Raw genomic sequence first — 21,397 nt, forward strand, 5'->3', positions numbered from 1 at the left:
GCATCCTGGTCAATCTCCTCTGCACTCATTCCAGCACTTCCACATCCTTCCTATAGTGAGGTGACCAGAACTGCACACAATACTCCAAATGTGGTCTCACCAAGGTCCTGTACCGTTGCAGCATAACCCCACGGCTCTTAAACTCCAACCCCCTGTTAATAAAAGCTAACACACTATAGGCCTTCTTCACAGCTCTATCCACTTGAGTGGCAACCTTTAGAGATCTGCGGATATGAACCCCAAGATCTCTCTGTTCCTCCACAGTCTTCAGAACCCTACCTTTGACCCTGTAATCCACATTTAAATTAGTCCTACCAAAATGAATCACCTCACATTTATCAGGGTTAAACTCCATTTGCCATTTTTCAGCCCAGCTTTGCATCCTATCTATGTCTCTTTGCACCCTCAACAGCCCTCCACCTCATCCACTACTCCACCAATCTTGGTGTCATCAGCAAATTTACTGATCCACCCTTCATCCCCCTCCTCTAAGTCATTAATAAAAATCACAAAGAGCAGAGGACCAAGCACTGATCCCTGTGGCACTCCGCTAGCAACCTGCCTCCAATCCGAAAATTTTCCATCGACCACCACCCTCTGTCTTCGATCAGACAGCCAGTTACCTATCCAAACGGCCAACTTTCCCTCTATCCCACACCTCCTCACTTTCATCATAAGCCGACCATGGGGGACCTTATCAAACGCCTTACTAAAATCCATGTATATGACATCAACTGCCCTACCTTCATCAACACACTTAGTTACCTCCTCAAAGAATTCTATCAAATTTGTGAGGCATGACTTGCCCTTCACAAATCCATGCTGACTATCCCGGATTAATCCGCATCTTTCTAAATGGTCGTAAATCCCATCTCTAAGGACCTTTTCCATCAATTTACCAACCACCGAAGTAAGACTAACCGGTCTATAATTACCAGGGTCATTTCTATTCCCTTTCTTAAACAGAGGAACAACATTCGCCATTCTCCAGTCCTCTGGCACCATCCCCGTGGACAGTGAAGACCCAAAGATCAAAGCCAAAGGCTCTGCAATCTCATCCCTTGCCTCCCAAAGAATCCTGGGATACATTTCATCAGGCCCAGGGGACTTATCGACCTTCAGTTTATTCAAAACTGCCAGGACATCCTCCCTCCGAACATCTATTTCCTCCAGCCTATTAGCCTGTAACACCTTCTCTTCCTCAAAAACATGGCCCCTCTCCTTGGTGAACACTGAAGAAAAGTATTCATTCATCACCTCGCCTATCTCTACTGACTCCATACACAAGTTCCCACTACTGTCCTTGACCGGCCCTAACCTCACCCTGGTCATTCTTTTATTCCTCACATAAGAGTAAAAAGCCTTGGGGGTTTTCCTTGATCTGACCCGCCAAGGACTTCTCGTGTCCCCTCCTAGCTCTCCTAAGCCCCTTTTTCAGCTCATTCCTTGCTAACTTGTAACCCTCAATCGAGCCATTTGAACCTTGTTTCCTCATCCCTACATAAGCTTCCCTCTTCCTTTTCACAAGACATTCCACCTCTTTCGTGAACCATGGTTCCCTCACTCAGCCATTTCCTCCCTGCCTGACAGGGACATACCTATCAAGGACATCCAGTATTTGTTCCTTGAAAAAGTTCCACTTTTCATTAGTTCCTTTCCCTGACAGTTTCTGTTCCCAACTTATGCCCCCTAATTCTTGCCTAATCGCATCATAATTACCTCTCTCCCAATTGTAAACCTTGCCCTGCCGTATGGCCCTATCCCTCTCCATTGCAATAACAAAAGACACCGAATTGTGGTCACTATCTCCAAAGTGCTCTCCCACAACCAAATCTAACACTTGGCCCGGTTCATTTCCCAGTACCAAATCCAATGTGGCCTCACCTCTTGTCGGCCTATCCACATATTGTGTCAGGAAACCCTCCTGTACACATTGCACAAAAACTGCCCCATCCGAACTATTCGACCTACAAAGGTTCCAATCAATATTTGGAAAGTTAAAGTCCCCCATGACATCTACCCTGTGACCCCTACACATATCCATAATCTGCTTAGCAATTTCTTCCTCCACATCTCTGTTACTATTTGGGGGCCTATAGTAAACTCCTAACATTGTGACCGCTCCTTTCTTATTTCTAACCTCAGCCCATATTAAGAACATAAGAAATAGGAGCAGGAGTAGGCCATCTAGCCCCTCGAGCCTGCCCCGCCATTCAATAAGATCATGGCTGATCTGACGTGGATCAGTACCACTTACCCGCCTGATCCCCATAACCCTTAATACCCTTACCGATCAGGAATCCATCCATCCGCGCTTTAAACATATTCAGCGAGGTAGCCTCCACCACCTCAGTGGGCAGAGAATTCCAGAGATTCACCACCCTCTGGGAGAAGAAGTTCCTCCTCAACTCTGTCTGAAACCGACCCCCCTTTATTTTGAGGCTGTGTCCTCTAGTTTTAACTTCCTTACTAAGTGGAAAGAATCTCTCCGCCTCCACCCTATCCAGCCCCCGCATTATCTTATAAGTCTCCATAAGATCCCCCCTCATCCTTCTAAACTCCAACGAGTACAAACCCAATCTCCTCAGCCTCTCCTCATAATCCAAACCCCTCATCTCCGGTATCAACCTGGTGAACCTTCTCTGCACTCCCTCCAATGCCAATATATCCTTCCTCATATAAGGGGACCAATACTGCACACAGTATTCCAGCTGCGGCCTCACCAATGCCCTGTACAGGTGCATCAAGACATCCCTGCTTTTATATTCTATCCCCCTCGCGATATAGGCCAACATCCCATTTGCCTTCTTGATCACCTGTTGTACCTGCAGACTGGGCTTTTGCGTCTCATGCACAAGGACCCCCAGGTCCCTTTGCACGGTAGCATGTTTTAATTTGTTTCCATTGAGATAGTAATCCCATTTGTTATTATTTCCTCCAAAGTGTATAACCTCGCATTTATCAACGTTATACTCCATTTGCCATATCCTCGCCCACTCACTCAGCCTGTCCAAATCTCTCTGCAGATCTTCTCCGTCCTCCACACGATTCACTTTTCCACTTATCTTTGTGTCGTCTGCAAACTTCGTTACCCTACACTCCGTCCTCTCCTCCAGATCATCTATATAAATGGTAAACAGTTGCGGCCCGAGTACCGATCCCTGCGGCACGCCACTAGTTACCTTCCTCCAACCGGAAAAACACCCATTTATTCCGACTCTTTGCTTCCTGTCGGATAGCCAGTCCCCAATCCACTTTAACACACTACCCCCAACTCCGTGTGCCCTAATCTTCTTCAGCAGCCTTTTATGGGGCACCTTATCAAACGCCTTTTGGAAATCCAAAAACACCGCATCCACTGGTTCTCCTCCATCAACCGCCCTAGTCACATCTTCATAAAAATCCAACATGTTCGTCAAGCAGGACTTTCCCCTCATGAATCCATGCTGCGTCTGATTGATCGAACCATTTCTATCCAGATGCCCTGCTATCTCCTCTTTAATAATGGATTCCAGCATTTTCCCTACTACAGACGTTAAGCTGACCGGCCTATAGTTACCCGCCTTTTGTCTCCTTCCTTTTTTAAACAGCGGCGTAACATTAGCCGTTTTCCAATCAACCGGCACTACCCCAGAATGCAACGAGTTTTGATAAATAATCACTAACGCATCCACTATTACCTCTGACATTTCTTTCAATACCCTGGGATGCATTCCATCCGGACCCGGGGACTTGTCCACCTTCAGTCCCATTAGTCTACCCAGCACTGCCTCTCTGGTCACATTAATCGTATTAAGTATTTCTCCTGCTGCCAACCCTCTATCGTTAATATTTGGCAAACTATTTGTGTCCTCCACCGTGAAGACCGACACAAAAAACTTATTTAAAGACTCAGCCATATCCTCATTTCCCACTATTAACTCCCCCCTCTCGTCCTCCAAGGGTCCAACATTCACTCTAGCCACTCTATTTCTTTTTATATATTTATAAAAACTTTTACTATCATTTTTTATATTAATTGCTAGCCTAGCTTCATAGTCTATCCTTCCTTTCTTTATCGCTTCCTTAGTCTCTCTTTGTTGTTTCTTAAATTTTTCCCAATCACTTGTTTCTCCACTATTTTTGGCCACTCTGTACACAGCTGTTTTTATTTTAATACTCTCCTTTATTTCCTTCGTTATCCACGGCTGGTTCTCCCTTTTCTTACAATCCTTGTTTTTTGCTGGAATATACTTTTGCTGAGAACTGAAAAGGATCTCCTTAAAAATCCTCCACTGTTCCTCAGCTATCCTACCTGCCAGCCTGCTCTCCCAGTCTACCTTAGCCAATTCATCCCTCATCCTATCATATTTCCCTCTGTTCAAACAGAGGACACTGGTTTGAGACCAAACTTTCTCCTCTTCCATCTGAATCAGAAATTCAACCATATTGTGGTCACTAGACCCAAGAGGGTCCTTCACAATAAGATCCTTAATTCTACCTACCTCGTTACACAATACCAGATCCAAAATAGCTCGTTCCCTCGTCGGTTCCGTAACATGCTGTTCAAGGAAACTATCCCGACAGCATTCTAAGAACTCTTCCTCCATTCCACCCTTACCGACTTGAGTCTGCCAGTCAATGTGCATGTTGAAGTCCCCCATGATTATTGCCGTTCCGTTTTTACACGCATCCCTTATCTGCTTGTTTATAGCCCTCCCTACCTCAACATTATTATTTGGGGGCCTATATACCACACCTACTAGTGTCTTTCTCCCTCTACTATTCCTCATCTCTACCCATAATGATTCCACGTTTTGTTCCTCAGAGCCTATGTCATCCCTCAGTACTACCCTGATATTATCTCTTATTAATAGCGCGACCCCACCACCTTTTCCTTCCTGTCTATTCTTCCTAAACGCCTGATACCCCTGGATATTCATCTCCCAGTCCTGGTCACCTTTCAGCCACGTTTCTGTAATGGCCACTAGATCGTACCCACTTGTGCTGATTTGCACCATCAACTCATTTACCTTGTTCTGAATGCTTCGTGCATTCAGGCAAAGTGTCCTTATTCCAGCTTTTATCTGGACCCGCTTTGATGAGTCGCGAACACCGTCTCCCGCTACTCCCTTATCTAAATTACCGCCTTCATTCACTTGCACCCTCTCCTCTACCATTAATTTTGTAATTCCCCTTACCCCTGCATCCTCCCCCCCATCAATTAGTTCCTTGATCCTAGTCAACTCTTCTAGCTCCCCTCCCCCCAACCTATCTAGTTTAAATTCTCCCCAGTAGCCTTAGCCAACCTACCGGCCAGGATATTGGTCCCCGTGTGATTCAAGTTCCACCCGTTTTTTGTATACAGATCACCCCTGCCCCTAAAGAGGTCCCAATGGTCCAGGAACCTGAATCCCTGCCCCCTGCACCAGTCCCTCAGCCACACATTCATCCTCCACCTCACTCCATTCCTGCCCTCACCTCAGTGTGCAGATCCCCCTCGAAGTGCCTTTCTGCAGCCGTTAAACTATCCTTGATTAACAATGCCACTCCTCCACCTCTTTTACCAGCTTCCCTACACTTAGTGAAACATCTATACCCCGGAACGTCCAACAACCATTCCTGTCCTTGTTCTACCCACATGTCCGTAATGGCCACAACATCGTAGTCCCAAGTACCAATCCACGCCCCAAGTTCATCTACCTTGTTCCGGATGCTCCTTGCATTGAAGTAGACACACTTCAACCCACCTTCCTGTCTACCGGTACCCACCCTTGACCCTGATACCTTCCCCAATACCTCACCACCCTCACTGACTTCCAGACTACAACTCCTTTTCCCACTCCCCTGACAAATTAGTTTAAACCCCCATGAAGAGCCGTAACAAATTTCCCTCCTAGGATATTGGTGCCCCTCTGGTTCAGGTGCACCCCGTCCTGTTTGTACAGGTCCCACCTTCCCCAGAATGTGTTCCAATTATCCACGTATCTGAAACCCTCCCTCCTACACCATCCCTGCAACCACATGTTTAACTGCACTCTCTCCCTGTTCCTCAACTCGCTATCACGTGGCACCGGCAACGTACCAGAGATGACCACATGTTTTGTCTTGGCTCTCAGCTTCCAGCCCAGCTCCAGAAATTCCTGCTTTAAATCCCCGTCCCTTCTCTTACCTATGTCATTGGTACCAATGTGTACCACGACTTGTAACTGTTTCCCCTCCCCCTTCAGAATCCGGAAAACACGGTCTGTGACGTCACGGACCTTGGCATCCGATGGGCAACATACCATCCGTGAGTCTCTTTTGCTGCCACAGAACCTCCTATCTATCCCTCTAACTAACAAGTCCCCAATTACTATTGCCCTCCCACTCTGCCCCTTACCCTCCCGAGCCACAGAGACGGACACAGTGCTGTAAAGTACTGTAAAGGCCAAAAAAAAAACACACACTAGCTGACTAATTAAATAAATAAACAATTCAATTAATCTCTCACCAGCACTGCTGCCTCCAATAACTCCCTCAGCTTGCTCCAGTGGAACAATGAGGTGGACTTGCTGTCCACTTTACTTTCTCATAATGGTGTGAGCTGATGATCTCGCCATTATTCTGATAAAAATCCACAATACTTAATCCTTTATGGAAGTCTGACCTCTGTTGGAACGATTGGTTTATAATCTGATTTTGCGTTATTGACCCATTCACTTTAATAATAATCTCCAAGCTGCTGTTTATCTCAGTGAGTTTTGTTCTGAAACTGTTCCCTCAACATTGCCAGCTTTTCCATACCAGTGTGTTCTTGACCATTCTATTGCCAGCATATTTGTGTAAAATCCCAATAAAATTAAAAGATGTGATAAATATCAACATTACTGTAAAAGCTTGTGGCCTCTGGGTTAGCCACAGTGATTGCCCCAGGTTTGTGCCATTCAAAATCATCTTCTGCCCACTTCTCCAATACAATTTTGCTTTGTTCGTCCTCCCTGTTAAAAGACACAAATGTCAGACAATTGCACTTTGAATAAAAGGGTAATTAAACTATTTTGTAGGGGATTAGTTGACCAGATGGGTTGACACGCTTGTTCTACTCCTCACAGCACCTTTGCAATTTGGTTCAAGAGGCCACAGCAATGTCTGGTGTGGGAACTGGAAATGCTGCATATTTCAATCCCACTGGGAAGGGTGTGAACAGCAATGACAGGGAAACATTGTGGCCTCTGTGTTCCCGGCCAGGTCTCACACCATCCTGATTGGAACGTGGATCACCATTCCTTTACTGTCACTGGACCAATATCCTGGAATTCTCTATTCAACAGCAAGGAAAGTTCCAGTGATAGAGAGCTCTGGAAACCCGAGATACAAAGTCATTTATTTCCCCCAGCTTGTTATGTCTCAAATTCCTCTTGTACTCTATCCTAAAGTACTATTTTCTGAAAGACATTTGAATGAATAAATAAAACCTTCTGCCATCACCCCAGGGGGCCTGTTCCATGGATTGACAACTGGCGAACTGAAATTTCTGTTGATTAATTTTCAATTTTCCTTCTTTTCAAACACAGGCCATATCCTGTGCTTCTACTGTACACACCAAGGTGAAAGAACTTGTCACCATCTCAATTATCTATTGCCTTTATAATTTGAAAAATGGCAAATAGACCATCTCTCTTTTGTTTGTTCAGTTTATGCAATTTCTCCTCATGATCCAATCGCTCCATCATTCTGGTATATTCTTTCTGTATCTTAATAACTGAAATATCCATTCTGTGCTGTGGCAACCAGAATGGCACATAGTATTCTAATGGAGTTGTGACATTGTCCTGACGAAACATATCTGGGTTCACGTAACCTGAGTCTCTCCTGGTCTGGATGGTTCTATTTCGTGATGTGGAGATGCCGGCGTTGGACTGGGGTAAGCACAGTAAGAAGTCTCACAACACCAGGTTAAAGTCCAACAGGTTTTTTTGGTAGCAAATACCATAAGCTTTCGCAGCTTGCTGCTCCTTCGTCAGATGGAGTGGTCTCTGTTCTCCAACAGTGCACAGACACAGAAATCAAGTTACAGAATACTAATTAGAATGCAAATCTCTACAGCCAGCCAGGTCTTAAAAGGTACAGATAATGTGGTTGGAGGGAACATTAAACACAGGTTAAAGAGATGTGTATTGTCTCCATCTACCAGGTACACGGTACATACTCTTGCAACTCGGCCAACGTTGTCTACCTGATACGCTGCAGGAAAGGATGTCCCGAGGCATGGTACATTGGGGAAACCATGCAGACGCTACAACAACGGTTGAATGAACACCGCTCGACAATCACCAGGCAAGACTGTTCTCTTCCTGTGGGGGAGCACTTCAGCAGTCACGGGCATTCAGCCTTGGATCTTAAGGTAAGCGTTCTCCAAGGCGGCCTTCACGACACACGACAGCACAGAGTCGCTGAGCAGAAACTGATAGCCAAGTTCCGCACACATGAGGACGGCCTAAACCGGGATGTTGGATTTATGTCACATTATCAGTAACCCCCACAGCTTGCCTCTGGTCTTGCATAATCTCACCAGCTGTTCTGTCTGGAGACAATACACATCTCTTTAACCTGTGTTTAATGTTCCCTCCAACCACATTATCTGTACCTTTTAAGACCTGGCTGGCTGTAGAGATTTGCATTCTAATTAGTATTCTGTAACTTGATTTCTGTGTCTGTGCACTGTTGGAGAACAGAGACCACTCCATCTGACGAAGGAGCAGCAAGCTCCGAAAGCTTATGGTATTTGCTACCAAATAAACCTGTTGGACTTTAACCTGGTGTTGTGAGACTTCTTACTGTGGTTCTATTTCAACAGGGCCAGAGGCAGTTGTCAGACTCTTGGGGCTGAATCTTCTGCACTTAAATCCCCACTGTAATAATGGGACAATTTTAAGTCTGGTACCTGTTTCACTAACTGGTGCACTTTGCCAAGGCTGTTTCCCTGAGCCATGGTTTCAACAACCCAACCAATCAGGGAAGGCAGGCAGGATGACATTTCTACCCTGCTGACGGATTTTTAGCTCAAGTATTACAAGGCTCACCAGTAACGGACCAAGCTAGAGTCCCAGGCTAACCACACGGACTCCCACCAACTATGACAAGGTCTGCAAAACATAACAGGCTACAAGCTGAAAGCATGTATCATCAATGGCATCAATGCGTCCCTCCCTGATGAGCTCAACACATTCGATGCCTGTTTTGATCAAGAGGTCAGCGAGTGCATGCCTTCCACCCTGGAAGCCAGGGCCGAACCAGTATCTGAGGTCACCAACGCAGACGTCAGAACAGCCTTTTCGAAAGTCAACCCACTGAAAGCAACTGGTCTGGATGGGGTCCCCAGACGAGCAGTCCGATCTTGTGCGAAGCAGCTGGCAGGGGTATTCACAGACATCCTTAACCTCTCTTTACACCAATCTGAAGTCCCTATCGGCTTCAAGAAGACGACCATCATCGTTGTACGAAAGAAAAGCCAGGCAACATGCCTTAATGACTATCAGCCAGTGGCTGTGACATCCATCATTTTGAAGTGCTTCAAAAGGTTCGTCATGACACAAATCAATTCCGGTCTCCCAGATTGGCTGGATCCACTACTGTTCGCCTATCACTGCAACAGGTCCACAGCAGATGCCATCTCCCTGGCCCTACACTTAACCCTGGAACACCTGGATAACAAAGACACCTATGTCATACTCCTATTTATTGACTACAGCTCAGCGTTCAACACCATTATTCCTGCAAAACGCATCTCCAAACTCTGTGTCCTGGGGCTCGGCTCCTCCCTCTGCGACTGGATCCTCGACTTCCTATCCCACAGACTGCAATCAGTAAGGATAGACAACGACACCTCCTTCACGATCATCCTCAAAACCGGTGCCCCATAAGGCTGTGTCCTCAGCCCCTTATTATACTCCTTACACACCTATGACTGTGTGGCTAAATTCCCCTCCAACTCGATTTTCAAGTTTGCTGATGACACCACCGTAGTGGGTCGGATCTCAAACAATAATGAGATGGAGTACAGGAATGAGATAGAGAATCTGGTGAACTGGCGTGAGGACAGTAATCTCTCCCTCAATGTCAGCAAAACAAAGGAGACAGTCATCGACATCAGAAAGCGGAGTGGAGGACATGCTCCTGTCCACATCAAGGGAATAAAATGAAATGGTTGAGAGCTTCAAGTTTTTACGTTCAGATCACCAACAACCTGTCATGGTCTCTCCACACCAATGCTATAGTTGAGAAAGCCCACCAACGCCTCTAATTTCTCAGGAGGCTAAGGAAATTTGAAAGTTATGTTAAAGTTTATTTATTAGTCACAAGTAGGCTGACATTAACACTGCAATGAAATTACTGTGGAAATCCCCTCGTCGCCACACTCTGGTGCCTGTTCGGGTACACTGAGGGAGAATTCAGCATAGCCAATCCACCTAACCAGCACATCTTTAGACTGTGGGAGGAAACCAGAGCACCCAGAGGAAATCCACGCAGACATGTGGAGAACCTGCAGACTCCACACAGACAGTGACCCAAGCCGGGAATTGAACACGGGTCCCTGGCGCTGTGAGATAACAGTGCTAACCACTGTGCCACTGTGCCGCCCTATTGGCAAGTGTGCTACGGCTCTCACCAACCTTTCCAGATGCAACACAGAAAGCATTCTTTCTGGCTGTATCACAGCTTTGTGTGGCTCCCGTTCTGTCCCAGACCGCAAGAAACTTCAAAGGGTTGTGAATGTAGCCCAGTCCATCATGCAAACTAGCCTCCCATCCATTGGCTCTGTCAACACTCCCTGATGTCTCGGAAAAGCAGCCAGCATAATCACGCACCCCGGACATTCAGTCTTCCACCTTCTTCCATTGGAAAAAATGCAAAAGTCTGAGGCTCAAGAACTGCTTCTTCCCTGCTGCCATCAGACATTTGAATGGACCTACCTTATATTGAGTTGATCTTTATCTACATCCTAGCTATGACTAACACTACATTCTGCACCCTCTCCTTTCCTTCTCCCCCATATACTCTATGATTTGATTTGATTTGATTTATTGTCACATGTATTAGCATACAGTGAAAAGTATTGTTTCTTGCGAGCTATACAGACAAAGCATACCATTCATAGAGAAGGAAACGAGAAAGTGCAGAATGTAGTGTTACAGTCATAGCTAGGGTATAGAGAAAGATCAACTTAATGCGAGGTAGGTCCATTCAAAAGTCTGACAGCAGCAGGGAAGAAGCTGTTCTTGAGTTGGTTGGTACGTGACCTCAGACTTTTGTATCTTTTTTCCGATGGAAGAAGGTGGAAGAATGTCCAGGGTGCGTGGGGTCCTTAATTATGCTGGCTGCTTTGCCAAGGCAGCAGAAAGTGTAGACAGAGTGAATGGATGGGAGGCTGGTTTGCGTGATGGATTGGGCTACATTCACGACCTTTTGTAGTTCCTTGCGGTCTTGGGCAGATCAGGAGCCATACCAAGCTGTGATACAACCAGAAAGAATGCTTTCTATGGTGCATCTGTAAAAGTTGGTGACAGTCGTAGCTGACATGAATTTCCTTAGTTTTCTGAGAATGTCGAGGCATAGGTGGGCTTTCCTAACTACAGTGTCGACATGGGGGGACCAGGACAGGTTGTTGGTGATCTGGGCACCTAAAAACTTGAAGCTGTCAACCCTTTCTATTTCTTCCCCATTGATGTAGACAGGGGCATGTTCTCCTTTACACTTCCTGAAGTCGATGACAATCTCCTTTGTTTTGTTGACATTGAGGGAGATATTATTGTTGCCGCACCAGTTCACCAGATTGAACAATATGCTTTGTCTATTTAGTCTGCAAAAAACAATATTTTTCACTGTATACCAATACATGTGACAATAATTAATCTAATCAAATCAAAAGCACTTTTGACTTTTGTCATTGAGACAATCACAGGAATAGAGAGGATTTCTAGGAAGGCTGTTCCCCAGGTTTCTCACTCTTATCTGGAAGTCCTGCTGTGGGATATGAAGGGCTGCAGAGAGAAGTGAACCCTGTGAAGAACAGGAGGCAGAGTACAATCTCTACAAACAAACTGGCATGAATGGATTGGCTGAGGAAGTCAACAGCAGAATTTTGGTTCCTCTATTCTGAAATCAGTGCAGCAAGCGGATCTAGGACCTCAGTGGGATGACAGGTGAGTGCCATAATACTTTCAGATCACAAGCCCCACATTCTGATTTCTCAGCGTTGTCGTGCACAGCACTCCTCAGAAAATACACTTTTCAGCTCCACTCATTCCTTTCGCTGAAGGCCTCCCTCATCTCCATCTGAGAAGCTGACCTTCAGCTTATTAGCTGTAGTGGCATGGTGGCAGAGCGGTTAGCACTGCTGCCTCACAGTGCCAGGGACCTGGGTTTGATTCGTGGCTTCGGTCACGGTCTGTGTGGAGTTTGATTTCTCTCCGTGTCTGAGCGGGTTTCCTCTGGGTGCTCTGGTTTCCTCCCAGTCTGAAAGACGTCCTGGTTCGGTGCATTGACCCAGACAGGCGCCGGAGTGTGGCGACTAGGGGAATTTCACAGTAACTTCACTCTCGTGTTAATGTAAGCCTTACTTGTGATTAATAGAAAATTAAATATTCATTATAAAATGAATGTTGTTCACTCACATCTAACAGTCACCCTCCAAAAATGTTGTTCATACATCTTCAGCACACAAGTATTATGAACACACACATATCTGCTTTCCTTGCAGTAGAAGAGATCAGACAACTTGATGAAAGGTAGAGACTGGGAAGGTGGTGGGGGAGGGTTGTGGTTTGGGGAGGTCAGTGGAGAATTTTGGTTGTGGTTGTCAGCAATAAGCACCTCCTTGGTCACCAACAATGTGCCCTCTGCAAAGGAGGTCATTTTCCAGGAGGCTGCAGATGTCGGCAGCAAACCTCCGGTGAAAGCCTGAACCTCTTGAGGCATTGGTGCTCAGACATGTTGGGAGAGCTGACCCTCTCCCTGTAGATCCTATGTTGGGAGCCTTGCCTCCTCCCAGCCAGATCTCTTTGTCCATTGTCATGTCCCTCTCCACGAACGTGTGGCTGAGGAGCAGACATTGGGTTCTGCTCTGCTGCTGGTGGTGCTCTTGACGATTGTATTGTTTCTCCTCCTGCCCACCCTCAGATGGTGTGAGGTGGAGGCACATGAGCTACTCTCACGCTACAGTGAGGGCTGGCGCAGAGAAGTGCAGCTGTAGGTGGGTGAATTACTAGGCCGGTGAAGTGCCTTCCAAGAGTTTGACAATCAGCTGTCATGCAGTGATAGCATTCTCTGGAAAAAGAAATACTTTGGCTGCAAGAGGGCCAAGCCTACCCCTGGAAATGCACCCTGGGGAGAGCCAGGAGGGAGAGATAATGATGGGATCCTTCCACAACATCAATTTAAGGGGATTTAACTCACTGCATGCATGCAACCTTCCTGCATTTGGCTGGGAACATTTCTTTCTTGATGTCTTTTGTGAACTCCCTGCTTTTTGTTTTAAGTTTGTTTTTCAGGATCTAAGATGCAAATACACAGAGCCAATGGTTTAGTATTTTAGATGGTTATATTTTACTATACCTTTTCCTGAGGTCTTGTTTTGTGGCCTTTCGAAACCATGTCATATAGGCTATTAGGGCCAAAAGGCCCAGAACAAGCAGAATCAACATTGCTGAGAAACCACCGATCAGTCCATTCTTATGAATTGGAATAGAACAGGAATCGCCAAAGTACCAGTAGCCTGCAGACAAGTCACAGCTGGGAAAAAAATGAAGAGAATATTCACCGTTACCAGCAGATCACTCGCATCCTTGCTTTTGCAAAATCAAGGAGCTGAGGACAGGTGGTTATTTCCATGTCACACACTAAGGAGACAATTTCATAGTCCAGTGCAGTGTATTTGCAGGTGGAGTGTGGCTTGCAGGAGGATATGTAAAATAGCTGGCTGATTCCTTACCTGTTCACCCCTGGGGTTGTCCGCTATAATACCCGAGATGGGCAAGACATTGGCCAGCCTGCCCACACTTAGGCCTATTAAGACCTTCAAGTGGCCAATTAATGGCAAGTTAAGGGACAATTTGCATCCCCACTGCAATAATATGTGCATCAGCGGAAGGAGCAACGGAGAGCAGCCTGCCACAGCACCATCTCAGGTGAAAAGGTGGGAAGCAAAGGTTCTGCTTTAGCAGAGTACCCAGTTGGGCGTCCCATCCAAGATGTTAGCCCCCCTCTGCCCTATTTGTGACTCACACTCGAACTCCAGAACCTAACTCCCACTGCCACACCCCTACTTAGGGTCTTCAATTCCTTCCTGACCAAGAGCCCTGGAGTTACCTCAAAGCCTGGTGGCTATGGACCCTCTCCTCGGGACTGCTTGTAGTCCCATCAGCAGCCTCTGCTGAGTTCTAGCACTGCTGAGACTACTCAGCTGCTGGCAAATCAGATTCCCCAAGGGATACAAATCTCACAATTACCCCATTAAGGCCACCACAGTTTATTATGACTTTGGGCACCCCTTTAACAGTTGATTGGCTGGCGACCGACTTTTCTGCCAGGGATGCAAACAAAATGCCCTACGATAAACTTCAGTCCGCAATGTATCATTGTGTGCTTAACCTGATGTATCCCTTTAGTCAAATAATCGTTGTTTTTCTGAGTTAATAAGAAGTTAAATATTGAGGTAAAGGTGCATTAAACCTAATGGTTCCAGTCTTGGCTACCTCCGATTTCTCATCTTTGTGCTGCCCTTGGTGATATGATACAAATTCACATTGTCAGTCTCCACATGGAAGCTGATGATACCCAGCTCCACCACACCACCTCTCTTAAACAGTGTCAAAGAACAGCTTCAGACCACATCTCTGCACCATCATCAAGATGCCTATTTCCACATTGATAACATTGCCTCAAACAGCCCCTGCCTCAGCTCATCTGCTGGTGCCCTCATGCCTGCCTATATTGCTCCACTCTTGATTCATCTAATGCACTCCTGGCCTTCCTCCCACCCTGTACCCTTCATAAATTTGAAGTCATTCTGAACTCTACTGCCCATATCCTAATTTGTATCAATTATCATCCACCCATCATTCATCGGCTCCCAGTTAACTCTTCATTTGGCTCAATGTTGTAGTTTGTTTAAATAATACCCCTTATGAAATTTTGAGATATATTGTTCCATTAAAGACAGTAAATAAATACTCCAATCCATCATCCCCTTCCCACGACTAGCTGGGTAAGTTGTATGGCACTAGGGCTGTGCAATATTTATGTTTTTTTCTTTTTATAATCCTTGCAATTATAATGATGGTTTCTATCATATGGTATCCTTCACTCTTCTCATAGCTAATACGAGTAGCACCACTGTGGGGAGGTGGGTGGATGGCTTGGTGTCGAGGTGGGAGCAAAGCCCTACAAATCCTCACAGTTGATGGGGAAACCCCTTTAGAACTATCGGTGTTGTGTATTTCTTTTCTGTATTTTTGCTATTTTGGGGTCTATGAATCTCTGACAGATGCCTGTAAGGGTCCAGTCAGAGGGTCATTGGTTTATATCAATGGCGCTTCCAGTGTGGCTGAAGATGGGGAAGTATACTTTGGTGCGTGCCTGAGCATGGCAAGAAAATCTCTGGCTGACCACCCTTCCCTATATCTGTGCCAATATCCCAGATTCTGCTTGGCTGAATACGCAATGGCTGTCGCTACTTTGAAAATCCTGTAATGTGTGGGGAATACATTTGTTTAGATGGAATGCATCCCTCATCAAACTCCTTTGATGGAATGGGGGAGACTTTACCTGAAATATCACGAAAGAGAAGGACTTGATGGATGATGAATCTGGCAAAAGATGTGTAGATAGTTTGAGTCATGTTGAGATCAAAAAGGAGGAGATATTGGGGTTCTTGAGAAACATTAAGGCAGACAATTCCCCAGGGCCTGATGGATATACCCCAGAATACTGAGAGACGCGAGGGAGGAAATTGTTGGGGCCTTGAGAGAAATCTTTGTATCCTCACTGGCTACAGGGGAGGTCAACACAGTAAGAGGTTTAACAACACCAGGTTAAAGTCCAACAGGTTTATTTGGTAGCAAAAGCCACACAAGCTTTCGGAGCTCCAAGCCCCTTCTTCAGGTGAGTGGGAATTCTGTTCACAAACAGAGCATATAAAGACACAAACTCAATTTACATGAATAATGGTTGGAATGCGAATACTTACAACTAATCATGTCTTTAAGAAACAAAACAACGTGAGTGGAGAGAGCATCAAGACAGGCTAAAAAGATGTGTATTGTCTCCAGACAAGACAGCCAGTGAAACTCTGTGGGGGTTACAAATAGTGTGACATGAACCCAATATCCCGGTTGAGGCCGTCCTCGTGTGTGCGGAACTTGGCTATCAGTTTCTGCTCAGCGACTCTGCGCCGTCGTGTGTCGCGAAGGCCGCCTTGGAGAACGCTTACCCGAATATCAGAGGCCGAATGCCCATGACCGCTGAAGTGCTCCCCAACAGGAAGAGAACAGTCTTGCCTGGTGATTGTCGAGCGGTGTTCATTCATCCGTTGTCGCAGCGTCTGCATAGTTTCCCCAATGTACCATGCCTCGGGACATCCTTTCTTGCAGCGTATCAGGTAGACAACGTTGGCCGAGTTGCAAGAGTATGTACCGTGTACCTGGTAGATGGTGTTCTCACATGAGATGATGGCATCTGTGTCGATGATCCGGCACATCTTGCAGAGGTTGCTGTGGCAGGGTTGTGTGGTGTCATGTTCACTGTTCTCCTGAAGGCTGGGTAGTTTGCTGCGGACGATGGTCTGTTTGAGGTTGTGCGGTTGTTTGAAGGCAGGAAGTGGGGGTGTGGGGATGGCCTTGGCGAGATGTTCGTCTTCATCAATGACATATTGAAGGCTCCGGAGGAGATGCCGTAGCTTCTCCGCTCCGGGGAAGTACTGGACAACGAAGGCTACTCTGTCCACTGTGTCCCGTGTTTGTCTTCTGAGGAGGTCGGTGCGGTTTTTCGCTGTGGCGCGTTGGAACTGTTGATCAATGAGTCGAGCGCCATATCCTGTTCTTATGAGGGCATCTTTCAGCGTTTGGAGGTGTCTGTTGCGATCCTCCTCATCCGAGCAGATCCTGTGTTTACGGAGGGCTTGTCCATAGGGGATGGCTTCTTTAACGTGTTTAGGTCACGGGCATTCGGCCTCTGATATTCGGGTAAGCGTTCTCCAAGGTGGCCTTCGCGACACACGACGGCGCAGAGTCGCTGAGCAGAAACTGATAGCCAAGTTCCGCACACACGAGGACGGCCTCAACCGGGATATTGGGTTCATGTCACACTATTTGTAACCCCCACAGAGTTTCACTGGCTGTCTTGTCTGGAGACAATACACATCTTTTTAGCCTGTCTTGATGCTCTCTCCACTCACGTTGTTTTGTTTCTTAAAGACTTGATTAGTTGTAAGTATTCGCATTCCAACCATTATTCATGTAAATTGAGTTTGTGTCTTTATATGCTCTGTTTGTGAACAGAATTCCCACTCACCTGAAGAAGGGGCTTGGAGCTCCGAAAGCTTGTGTGGCTTTTGCTACCAAATAAACCTGTTGGACTTTAACCTGGTGTTGTTAAACTTCTTACTGTGTTTACCCCAGTCCAACGCCGGCATCTCCACATCATGACTACAGGGGAGGTCCCAGAGAATTGGAGAATAGCCAATGTTGTTCCTTTGTTTAAGAAGGGTAGCAAGAATAATCCAGGTAATTACAGGCCGGTGAGCCTTACATCAGTGGTAGGGAAATTATTGGAGAGGATTCTTCGAGACAGGATTCATTCCCACTTGGAAATAAGTGGACGTATTAGTGAGAGGCAACATGGTTTTGTGAAGGGGAGGTCGTGTCTCACGAACTTGATCGAGTTTTTCGAGGAAGTGACGAAGATGATTGATGAGGGTAGGGCAGTAGATGTTGTCTACATGGACTTCAGTAAGGCCTTTGACAAGGTCCCTCATGGCAGACTGGTGCAGAAGGTGAAGTTGCATGGGATCAGAGGTGAGCTGGCAAGGTGGATACAAAACTGGCTCGGTCAAAGAAGTCATGATGTGGAGATGCCGGCGTTGGATTGGGGTAAACACAGTAAGAAGTTTAACAACACCAGGTTAAAGTCCAACAGGTTTATTTGGTAGCAAAAGCCACACAAGCTTTTGGAGCTCCAAGCCCCTTCTTCAGGTGAGTGGGAATTCTGTTTGTGAACTATTCTGTTCACAAACAGAATTCCCACTCACCTGAAGAAGGGGCTTGCAGCTCCGAAAGCTTGTGTGGCTTTTGCTACCAAATAAACCTGTTGGACTTTAACCTGGTGTTGTTAAACTTCTTACTCGGTCAAAGAAGACAGAGGGTAGCAGTGGAAGGGTGTGTTTCTGAATGGAGGGCCGTGACAAGTGGTGTTCCTCAGGGATCAGTGCTGGGACCTTTGCTGTTTGGGATATATATAAATGATTTGGAGGAAAATGTAACTGGATTGATTGGTAAGTTTGCGGACGACAAAGGTTGGTGGATTTGCGGATAGCGATGCGGACCATCAGAGGATACAGCAGGATATTGATCAGTTGGAGACTTGGGCGGAGAGATGGCAGATGGAGTTGAATTCAGACAAATGTGAGGTAATGCATTTTGGGAGGTCTAATACAGATAGGAAATATACAGTAAATGGCAGAACCCTTAAAAGTATTGATGGGCAAAGGGGAACTGCGTGTACAGGTACACAGGTCATGAAATTGGCAATGCAGGTAGAGAAGGTAGTCAAGAAGGTATACGGCATGCTTGCCTTCATCGGCCGGGGTATTGAGTTTAAAAATTGGCAAGTCATGTTGCAGCTTTATCGAACCTTAGTTAGGCCGCACTTGGAATACAGTGTTCAATTCTGGTCGCCACTCTACCAGAAGGATGTGGAGGCTTTGGAGAGAGTACAGAAAAGATTTACCAGGATGTTGCCTGGTATGGAGGGCATTAGCTATGAGGAGAGGTTGGAGAAACTTGGTTTGTTCTCACTGGAGCGACGGAGGTTGAGGGGCGACCTGATAGAAGTCTACAAGATTATGAGAGTCATGGACAGAGTGGATAGTCAGAAGCTTTTTCCCAGGGTGGAAGAGTCAATTACAAGGGGGCATAGGTTTAAGGTGCGAGGGGCAAGGTTTAAAGGAGATGTACGAGGCAGAGTTTTTACACAGAGAGTAGTGGGTGCTTGGAACTTGTTGCCGGGGGAAGTAGTGGAAGCGGATACGGTAGTGACTTTTAAGGGGCGTCTTGACAAGTACATGAATCGGATGGGAATAGAGGGATATGGTCCCCGGAAGGGTAGGGGGTTTTAGTTGTCAGGCAGCATGGTCGGTGCAGGCTTGGAGGGCCGAAGGGCCTGTTCCTGTGCTGTAATTTTCTTTGTTCTTTGTTCTTATCACACAGTCTGCATTATCTCGAACTTAAGACACAGATTTGACCCTGCTATATCTTTACAGTGCCAAGAATACAAGGTGGGTGTGAGGGTCTACCCACATTGCTTTTGGCCATGTGTCAAAATTAAATCCTGATGGTTTAGTTTCCTTAAAGAGCTTGAGAAGTTATCCTGATATTGGCAGTATGGGAAAATATCATATGATTATGATTGGTGGTGGGTCTCTTTAATTTTGTTGGGGAGCGCGTTGTGTAGGTTGTGTGGCTTTTATCCTCAAAGGAGGGTGTAGTGTGAGTTTTCTTAAGTGGGAGAAGGTTGGCATGACTTTGTTTCAGGGTGAGGGGTGCCTCAAACTGACAGAGGCAGTTTATCCTTATTCTCAATGAGATGGCTCGCTTCCTCTTGATGCTAAGGTTTCCCTGGTGGGGAAAAAAGTCCTGTTGTCTCCGCAGCCGAAGGAAATAGTTTCCTGCAAGAAGTTGGACTTCACATTGTTTGACTTATTCCTACAAGGATCTGCGTAAGTTATGCGGCTCTGTCTCTATTACCCTGTAAGTGAGTGTGTGCACCTTTATGTCATGTACTCATGGCTTTATCCTGTTATCTTGTCATTTGCCTATCTCTGGAATGCCCTTTCATTGTTTGTATCTATGGAGGCACCAGTGACAGTGAATAATGAATAATTTGAACCAACTGCACTGGTGTTTGTTTGTCTTTTCTGAATGGATATGTGGAAAAATTATTATGCTATAGTGTACCAATCCTTCGAGGTTTGTTGTGTTAATTGTAAAAATGGGAAGAATCTTCAATAAAAATATATTTTAAGAAGTTGTTGTTGAATCGGTTCAGTTAGAAGCTAATTGTTCAGTTAGAGGCTAATTGTTTGGCTAATGGTGTGTTAGAGGCTAATCTAATAATAGAGAGAAAGAAACACTTCTTTGGCTTGTGAGGTGGGTAACTTGAGTGCAGAAATATCCCAACTCGCCGGATTTGCCGCGAGAAAAAGTACACTGAATTACAAGATTTTCACTCGAGGGGCACCCGGTGCAGGATGGAGTTAGGCCCGCAAACCTTGGAACCAGATGTGGGGATGCTGATGCAAGCTGGTTAATAGGTCTGCTCCAGTCCTCTGGGTCTTCATCCCACTTGTTTTCGAATATTTTAGGCCCTCTAGCCCCCACCTCTCACATCCCCTTTTTACTCCTGTGCCAAATTCATGCAACTCATGCCCTTTACCCATCTCCATGCCCTTTCATACCCCCATGTCAACTCAATGCCAACTCACCCAATATTCGCCATGGACAAACATCAGGAGGCGTGTGAAGATAAAATGAACTTGTCAAAATCTAATATAGCTCTCAATATACAAACTCGATAATGTAAAAAAAAACATTTATGAAAGCATCAAAGTTTGTAACGTTCCTCAAGTGATTAATTCCTTTCAAAAAATATGCACATTTCTGTTCATGTTCCTTATCCTTGTCATCAAATTGTGAACTTAGAGTTCCCTGATCAGATAATTGTAGCTTTTGAAACTCAGCCAAACTTTCACAATGAATAGCCCTTGGGCAACAAATAACTGTTGAAACTGCACAGACAAATGATTTACAAACTGGCCTGTGAATTAAAGTAGAGGTTGTTGTTAACAATCACTGACAGCTACAGCCAGTTTTTTTACAGTCTAAAGAGCAGAGCATTTCAAACACTTCACATCATGACAGTTAAAGAGACCTCAGCTGCCTTTCAACATCTACTCCATCAATTTGTGACTCTCACACTGTAGTTTAATGCACTTACAACAGCCAAAATGGCATCTGTTTGAACTCAGCACTAAGATCAAAGAGCCCGCTGAGTTTTTGTTCCCTGATTTTTTTGAATTACTCTCCTGCTGTCTTTTCCCTACCAGCCAAAATGTGATCTGTTGGTTATAGGGGCAGACCTTCCCCATCCAGGTCCCACCCGCCAT

This window comes from Mustelus asterias, chromosome 31, assembly GCF_964213995.1.
Source record: "Mustelus asterias chromosome 31, sMusAst1.hap1.1, whole genome shotgun sequence".
Classification (NCBI taxonomy): Eukaryota; Metazoa; Chordata; class Chondrichthyes; order Carcharhiniformes; family Triakidae; genus Mustelus; species Mustelus asterias.